This window comes from Gavialis gangeticus, unplaced genomic scaffold (genome assembly GCF_001723915.1).
Source record: "Gavialis gangeticus isolate Ggan-Ray unplaced genomic scaffold, GavGan_comp1, whole genome shotgun sequence".
Classification (NCBI taxonomy): domain Eukaryota; kingdom Metazoa; phylum Chordata; order Crocodylia; family Gavialidae; genus Gavialis; species Gavialis gangeticus.
In genome coordinates, this window is record NW_017729024.1 from 60,002,206 (window position 1) to 60,010,944 (window position 8,739).

General features: G+C 46.2%; 1 long non-coding RNA gene across 1 annotated transcript; it reads right to left on the reverse strand.

Moving 5' to 3' along the window:
* Nucleotides 1-550: 550 nt before the first annotated feature.
* LOC109298210 lies at nucleotides 551-7,015 on the reverse strand. The gene is made up of 3 exons (XR_002097531.1): nucleotides 6,926-7,015; nucleotides 6,175-6,179; nucleotides 551-565 (listed from the first exon to the last, which is right to left on the reverse strand). It is a non-coding gene; the product is annotated as an uncharacterized LOC109298210 (long non-coding RNA).
* Between the last annotated feature and the right edge of the window lie 1,724 nt (nucleotides 7,016-8,739).

An 8,739-nucleotide genomic window follows, 5' to 3' on the forward strand; every position in this document is an offset into this window, starting at 1 on the left:
TGTGCCCTCACCAGTGCTGAATAAAGAGGAAAAATCACTTCCCTTGATCTGCTGGTAGTGTTCCTACTAATGCAGCCCAGTATGCTATTAGCCTTCTTTGCAACAAGGACACACTGTTGGCTCATACTTACTGTCCACTGTAACCCCCAGGTCCTTTTCTTCAGAGCTATTGTTTAGCCAGTCAGTCCCCAGCTTATAGTGGTGCATGGGATTTTCCATCCTAAATCCAGGACTTTACACCTCTCCTTATTGAACCTCATGAGATATTTTTTTTTGGTCCAATCCTCCAATTTGTCACAGTCTCTCTGAATCCCAGCCCTATCCTTCTGCATATCTATTATTCTCCCTACCTTGGAGCCATCTGCAAACTTGCTGAGAGTGCACTCTGTCCCATCATCCAGTTAATTGATGAAAATACTGAACAAAACTGGCGCCAACTCCAGACCAACCCCAGGGGCACTGCACTTGATACTGGCTCCCAGCTAGACATCGACCCATTCATTACTACCTTCTGAACCTAATGAGCCAGCCAGTTTTCTATTCAATTTACAGGTGCAACATACCTCTTTGGAAAATCATTTTAAAGTGCATTATTGCCTGCCATTATGGGATAATATTGACATATTTGAAGTGTGAATATTTCCATTTGCATGACAATAGCTTATACCACTGTACAAACACACAGACAATCTCTTCCCCAAATTAGCTTACAGCCTAAATGAAAAAGGCAGTGAGACAACGGTGAAACAAATTCAAAGTAACTTGCCCAAGATCATAAGGCAAGCCAGTGGCAGACCCAGGAGCACATCCCACATTTCCTGTGGCTGAGCCCTGTACCTAAGTGTACCACATAACACAGTTAATGATTTTTTTTTCTGGGGAGAGGGATATGGGGAGAATGATATTTGCTGACTTGATCTACATCACGGGCAGGCAAAATACAGCCCATGGGCCAGATCCAGCATGCCAAGCACTTTCATCCGGCCCTCAGGCCCCCCCCCAAAATTGTGCCCCACTCAGCCCTTCGACCCATGAGGGTGGGAGTGAGGCACCCACGTGTACATGCAGCTCCAAAAAATACCCTATTGCCTGGCTCCCACCCTCGTGGGTGGAAGGACCTGGTCAGCCAGAGTGCAGCTTCTGTGCAGGGCTGCTGCTGCCACAGCCTCCAGGACCTGCTCACTTCCTCAGTCTCCTGCTGGCTCCAGGCAGCAGGTAGGGAAGCAGTGAGGGTGGGGCTACACCTGTGATGAAGCCCAGAGTGTGGGGCTAGGACTGGGGCTGGTGGCAGTGTGGAGTTCATGCCCAGGGGGACAGATGGTGGTGGCAGCACTAAGTTGGGGTGGGCAGCATGTGGGTGTAAGGGAGAGTGGGGAGTGTGAGGACCCCCCCCCCATATTCCCCATGCTGTGCAACCCCAGCAGGGAAAGCAGCCAGCTCCAACACTTGAAGCTTCTCTCCTGTGCTGTGCAGCCCTGATATGGAAGACAGCTGACTCCAGCACATGGGGCTTCTGTCCCTGCTCTGCTAGTGCTTGTGCTGTGCTGGTGATACAGGCAGCCATGGGGAGGCTGTGCCCCTCATTGCAATGTGTAGCACTGGCTGGAGCTGTGCCCCGACAGGTGCCTGCACCCCAATGGGTGCCTGCACCCTGCCAGGTGCCTGCATCCTGAACACCCCACCTGCTGTGCTGAGCTATGGGGGGATTGTGGGGGTGTCCCCACAACATCCCACCCTCTTTCACAGCCACACCCTGCACCCACAATCCCCCACATATATACACAACCCCCTAACATACCCTATGCCTCCCCTCACAAACCTGCCCACCCCCATCTTACCACACACCCACACCCATGCCCCCCCACACCACACATACCACACACACACATAACCCCCACACCATGCATCTCCCCCACACACCCCCAATATACAAAACTAAGAATTTATTTTCAAGTTATTATATAATCATCTCTACACACAGTATGCAAACACAAATCATGACAAAAATACTTTTTGTAGTAAAATTAAGATATGCTATAGTAGAAGTTTGACTTAGTGTATGATTTGTTTTTTTACTGGTTCTAAGATGGCAATCTTCCTCTCCATCACCCAAAGGAGTATGTCCTAGGGGCAAGGGGAAGGACTTCCAGTAGCAAAGGTCAGGAGTTAGGGTGTGGGACTTCTCTTTCCAAGATGTTGACAAGGGTGCAGGGAAACTGTCAATGGGCAGAACTACCCATGCAGGCTCACCAAAACTCATTAAGCGGCCCTCCACCCAAAATAATTGCCCTCCCCGATCTACATACTTGTGAATTCCTAAAAATGCCACTGCCAAAACAGAAAGCACTGCGCAGGAATTGTCTACGCTACTTCTGGTTCCTTTCTAGCTACTTAAGCCCTGTGGGTGTGTCTACATGTGCATTTGATCTGGGAGCAGTTTACTTGTGAGTAAACTACTCATGAGTAAATGCTCCTGGGCATACGTCTAAGTGTGCAAGGTCTCAAGAGAAGATTTGCTGCTCATGGCAGCAATCTGCTCCCACCCCCACTGGCCCTGCACCAGCCCCCTGCGCCAGCCAGAGAGAGTTCCAGGGTCCCTCTGGGTGCTAGTCCAGGGGCTGGCAGGGAGCACCAGGCCAGGAGACATCTGAGGCAAGAGGCTGGGAGCTGCCCCATCCCTACAGCTCTTTCCAAGTCCCATGCCTTGATTGCCCAATCAGGGCATGGGGCTGGGGCCTGCCCATGACTGGGACAGTTCCCAGCCCCCATTTTGCAATCACGGGGTGGGGGCTGGAGATCCTGTCCCCTGCCTCCATCTATTTCCTGGTGTGGGTTGGGGCCAGTGCTGGGAGATCTTTATCTCCCAGCCCAAGCTCCACAGCTGGGGCTTGGGCTGGGTCACAGATAAGGATCTGCTTAATGCACAAAAGACTAATTCTACTATACATTAGTGCAGTGGGCAAAACCCATGCTAATGCACTAATGAGCATTAGATTTAATCTAATATGCATTAAAGTCAGTAAAAAAATGTTCATATGCAATAATGTGCAGTAGCACTGATTACAGCTCATTAAGTTAGTACATGACAGGTGTGCTGTAATTATGGTGCATTAATGAACATGTAGACATACCCAATGTGTCCTGTTACATCCCTGTCCCAACCCCTGAAGGGAAGCAATTCATGCAACTTTGGACAACCTGGCTATGAGTCATGCAGCATCAGTACATATACACATACCAGTCTCATGCCTTGAGCTGTAATTTAACTTTGTATTTCCAGCATATTGTAGGGCTCAAGAAACAAACAAATGGAATCATGGAGCAGTGGCAGTCTCTTCAGGCTTACAGCTGTGATTAGCTTTCCATTTTGTCCCATCCCTGGCTTTGCCAAAACATAACTAGTCCACCCAAGATTTCTCTCTGCCAAATTTGTCATCTGAATTTGGCAGTAATCAGAGGCATGGTCAGTCAAAACTAACACTATGCACAAAAAGTAATCTTGGGTTTATAGCTTGTAAATCTTTTCTGAAGTTTCTTGCTTTATCAGCACAAAACTGGTTAGGCCTATTAATCTATATTTGGTGTATGTCTTTGCCTTTCCACTGAGAAGTACTGCTCTTAAGCTTTTTGATGTATTTTATCTTGTTTACATTTGAAAGAATGATTTTGGATGTACTTGCTAAACTGATACAGTGGGTGGCTTCGTACACACTAGTAACCTCTGTGGGAAGGAGGAATCACTTAAAAATGATCCCAGGGGGATCTCAAAGCAGCCTGAATTCTATTCTGTCTTATGCTAGTGGGTGAATTGATCCCCAAGGCCCCAAAGACTGGAGGACAAGGAAGATGAAATAATACAAGTTTGTCTGCTAGCTCAGTTTGTGGATATGGCCTACAATGTTCTGTGTTACACTGAAAGCCCCCCCAAAATTATGTGTATGCAATCTTTTGCAGTTTTAAGAAGAGTGAAAATGTTACTAGTCCCATTCTCTGTTCCAAATATGCATTTGAAGTTCAATAGATCTCAATTTACAATGCTGATTTCATACTGCAAGCGTGGAATTGGGCAAATGCTGTGCTTGTTGTTTTGTATTATTCAAAGAACAGTAAACAATTTCTCCTTGCCTAAACTGAACAAAAGAGAAGATGAGACTTGATAAGAACTAATGTTTAGAATGCTGATGGAGGAAGTATGTGTAGAATTACCTTGATCTGGCCACTCTGGAAACTGTTTTAAACATATAAGCATCGGTCACATTGTCAAATGAGGGGAGCAGGTTGACTATATCACCAGACACTCCAAGAAGAGTTGAAATCCCTTTAATTCCATAACAAAAACTATAATCCAAAGTACACTGGAGAAGGTTATCTACCAGGCAATTCCTTAAACTCCTTTTTTGATCCCAGGGGGCATGTCTATGCATGCAATTACTACACCTGAATAAACTCCAGAGCTTATTGCTCCAGGGTTTTTTGCTCCCAAGCCTGCTGTTTGAATGGGCACCCAGGCGCAATTAACTCCAGAGCAATTAGCCCTGGAGGTTATTCATGCACAGCACATGGACCCTGGTCAGAGAAGCCCTGGCTGGCAGGAGTCCCTGAGGGTCAGCCTGCTAGCTCAGGGCTGCTCCAACAAGGCTCCATGTGCTGTGGAGGGACTGGGTGGGGTGTGAAGGTGCTTCAGTGCAGGGCTAACCAGAAGGCAGCCCTTGCACTGAAGCACCCTTGTGCCCCAGTCAGCGGGGTCGGCATCTACACGTGCTGCTTCACACAAAAAACTCTGCAGCAGGGTAGTACTTGTAATTTGTGGAGTCTATTAATTTCCTGCATCCTAATAAGGGTGCATGTATAGATGCTGAGACATTTACTGCTGAGCTAATTAGTCAACTCCACAGTAAACATCTCATGCCCTGGTAGTACCAGATTGCTTTTTCACTATCGAAGGAGAACACTCTTTGTTACCAATTTTATGATATAAACAGACATTTACTATATTTACTATCATCTTATTCTGTAAGGCTCTGACTTCTGGAGTTTGGATAACTAGGCAAGAATCCCAAATTTGCTGCTTAAATAAACACATGCCAAAGTCCTCAGCATTTTAAAGACAACCTTAAATGGGAAACCAAAGAGGACAAAAACCTGAAGACAAATAAAATGAAGCCCACACTTATTTTTTTCAAGGCTCATGATTATTAGACCTTTCCCTTGATTCTGGTGGGGTTGGCAAAAGGCAGACATAAACCCAAGCCCTTCCTTTAATTTCTGTTAAATTTAAACTCCAGCAGAGACTGCTTTCCGAACATTTGCAAAGCTGAAGAAACCAGCAGTAATATGTTAAGATTCTTCTGTCTTATTCCATTTTCTTTTAAAAGTGTTTTAGCTCTTATTCATTACCACTTTATAATTTACTTCAGACTGCACAGTTTTACCAACATTCAAAGACCCTGAACTATGCTAGTGACAAATTTAGTAATTAATAATTACGCAACTGCATTTCCAAGTGGCTATTGTTTTTTTTAACCCTGTCCTTGATTTTATCAACAGTCTAATTTGTTTTTTGACTGATTTATCCCAATTAAATCATAAAGACCTCAGTCCAGTGAAGTGAGAGGAGTCCCAGTCATTCTGAACTGTCTACTCATGAACTTAAAATTAGGCAGTCCTTAAATATTTTGGTCAACCATTATAAAAAAGAAAGGGCAAGGAGATGAGAATACATAATGTGCTGAGGTATACAAAAGCTCGTTGAAAATTGGTTATGAGTATGACAAAACACTTTTTAAAATGTAGTGCTCTAAGTATTTCTTGTGATTATCTTTTTCTGAAAAGCCAAACCCTTTAAATACTATTTTGCTTGAGTCTTCAACTTGCACTAAACATTTTTTTAAAAATCAAGAATGTATTAATTCAACAAAAATCCTTACCTGGCTTTTTCATCTTTTTGTTTTGTGAAAAATAGAAAATGTTGACCAAGATAGTATGTTCAGAACATTTTCATTTTAATTAAAAAGCTTTTTTTACTGAAAAAATATTATGATGCAAAAATTAACCAGCTTAAAGCTGTTTATCATCTACCCTTACCTAAGCAACTGGCACCAAGACTACAAGCTGCAAATATGGCATAATGAACGTGAAGGATGAATCAATGCCATAACGGCAGCTGGAGAATACTAAAGCTCACAAAATAAAATAATGAGAGGGATTTCCTTGTATTCTGAATGCTGCAAAAAGGGAGAGAAAGCGATGTGCCTATAAAAATATAGTTTCTTTGCTGCTTCTGTAAGTGGCACTTTCTTCTCATCTTTCACACTATGAATGGAAAATAAAATAGGGCTTACTGAATTCAGCTGCTGGGTAGTATTTATTCATAGCTCCACCGGGGATAGTGTGACTGGCTGGTCTATGCTGCATTAATCATCTCTTCTGCTCTTCACTGGAAGGAATAAAAATTAGACATGAAGGGCCAGATTGTACCTATTAAGGCTAGTCATGTGCTGGGTATTATGGAGCTGTACTGGCCCAGGGGAGTTGGGAAGGATAGAACCTCCCTCCAGCTCCACCCAGAGCGGGTGCGTATGCTGCTCCACAAGTTAGGAGAACGTATCACACTCCTTTATACAACTAGCCAACTCTTTTAATTGTGTTGATATTTAGTCTAACAAGCTGTCAGTTGAGGTTATCTTGGGAAGATAAGAGAAGAGAAAGACTTCAGAGCATCATGGGCTTACAAGAGAAATGGCACTGCATAACACTGAGCGTGTCTACATGTGATGCCACCACTATATTGCCTTAGCAATGTGCTCCCTTGTTATAGCACTGTAGGGGTAATTACCATTCCCACCAGCATGGCGCAGTATGGGCTGTTATTAAATGACAGCACAGTAACAACAGTAGTCCACTGTAGTCGAACTAGCATATAAACCAGCAGTTCCCAACCTCAGGTTGCGACCCAAATGAGGGCTGTGGGGGCAATGCCAGCAGCACCACCACCACACACAAATGACAAGCTGCGCCTTATGCCAGGAACTCCCTGGGCAACTGCCCCCTTCCCCCCAGCCATCCTTCCTGTGCGGGGCTTGCCAGATGGGCATGGTCCTGGTGATCCGAGTCTGTCCCTGAAGGGAGCAATGTGGTGAAGCTGCCAGCGGTGTCCCAGCACAGAGGCATGGTGCCTGGTTGCCCAGGCAGTAGTCTGCTCCAGGGAGGAGCTGAAGCTGGTCACAGCTGGTGCCATCCCCAGCCTGTACTCCTCACTGGGACTACACATGAGTCAGCAGGGCAGTGGTTGGCCCCGGCTGCCTGAGCTGATAGACAAAGCCAGAGGCAGAGACGGCGCAGAAACCTGAGCCTGATGCCCCAAGGGGCCATTCCCCACAGACTGGTCACCACTGCTGAGCCCCAGCAGAGGCTCTGGCACCACTGGAAAATATTGCAAAGCTTTGTCCAGGGTCCTTGGGAGCCAGGATGCAGTCCAGCTGCTGCATAAATTGCATGGTCCTGCAGGCAGCCCTGGACCAGTGGCTGTGGTCCATGATGTAGACCCACTGGACCCACAGTTGCACCCAGGGGAAACTCATTAGGGGCATGCTTAGGGCTCAGACCATGTGCAATGGGGGCCCTGATCTGGGCCACCTCTCTGGAGAGGGCGATGGAGGAGAGGATGGGGATGTCAGCTGCTGCCAGGAGCCAGGTCTGGCCCAGCCTGGGTAGTGGATCAGGAAGGCTGGCTGCTGTGGTGAGCACCAAACAGGCTGCTTGCCCCTTTGGAAAGAGGGAGTACAGAAGGCTTGGCCAGCATCTGCCTGTGACAGGGTCCACCCAGTCAAATTACCATGGTCCTGAGTACCTGTGCATGCATGACCTCTGATCAGAGGCTGGGTGGAGCACACCCCTTGGTATAGAATCAGAATCATAGAAAGTCAGGGTTGGAAGGGACCTCAGGAGGTCATTTAGTTGAACCATCTGCTCAAAGAAAGACCATCCCCAACTAGATCATCCCAGCCAAACCTTTGTCCAGTCAAGTTTTGAAAGCCTCCAAGGATGGAGCTTCCACCACTTCTTTGGGTAACCTGTTCCAGCGTTTTACTACCCTCCTAGTAAGAAAATTTTTCCTAATATTTAACCTAAACTTCCCTTGCTGCAACTTGAGCCCATTGCTCCTTGTTCTATCATCTGCCACCACTGAGAACAGTCTATCTCCATCCTCTTTTGAATCCCCCTTCAGGTAGTTGAAGGCTGCTATTAAGTCCCCTCTCAGTCTTCTCTTCCCTAGACTAAACAAGCTCAGTTCCCTCATTTCTCATAAGTCATGTCCCCCAGTCCCCTATCTACTTTGGTTGCCCTCTGCTGGACTCTCTCCAATTTGTTCACATCCTTTCTTTAATGAGGGGCCCAAAACTGAACACAGTACTCCAGATGTGGCCTCACCAATGCTGAACAGAAGGGAATAATCACTCCCCTTTTCCTTAAATATGGACATTCTGTTTGCCCTTTTCCAATCATTTGGGACCTCTCCTGATCAACATGAGTTTTCAAAGATAATGGCCAATGGCTCTTCAATCACATCAGGCAAGTTCCTCAGTACCCTTGGGTGCATCCCATCCAGCCTCAGGGGCTTGTACATATCCGACTTTTCTAAGCAGTCCCTAACCTGTTCTTTTACCACTCCCAAAACTGTGCTGCCAAGTGCAGTAGTCTGGGAGGTGACCTTGCCTGTGAAGACTAAGATAAAGAAGG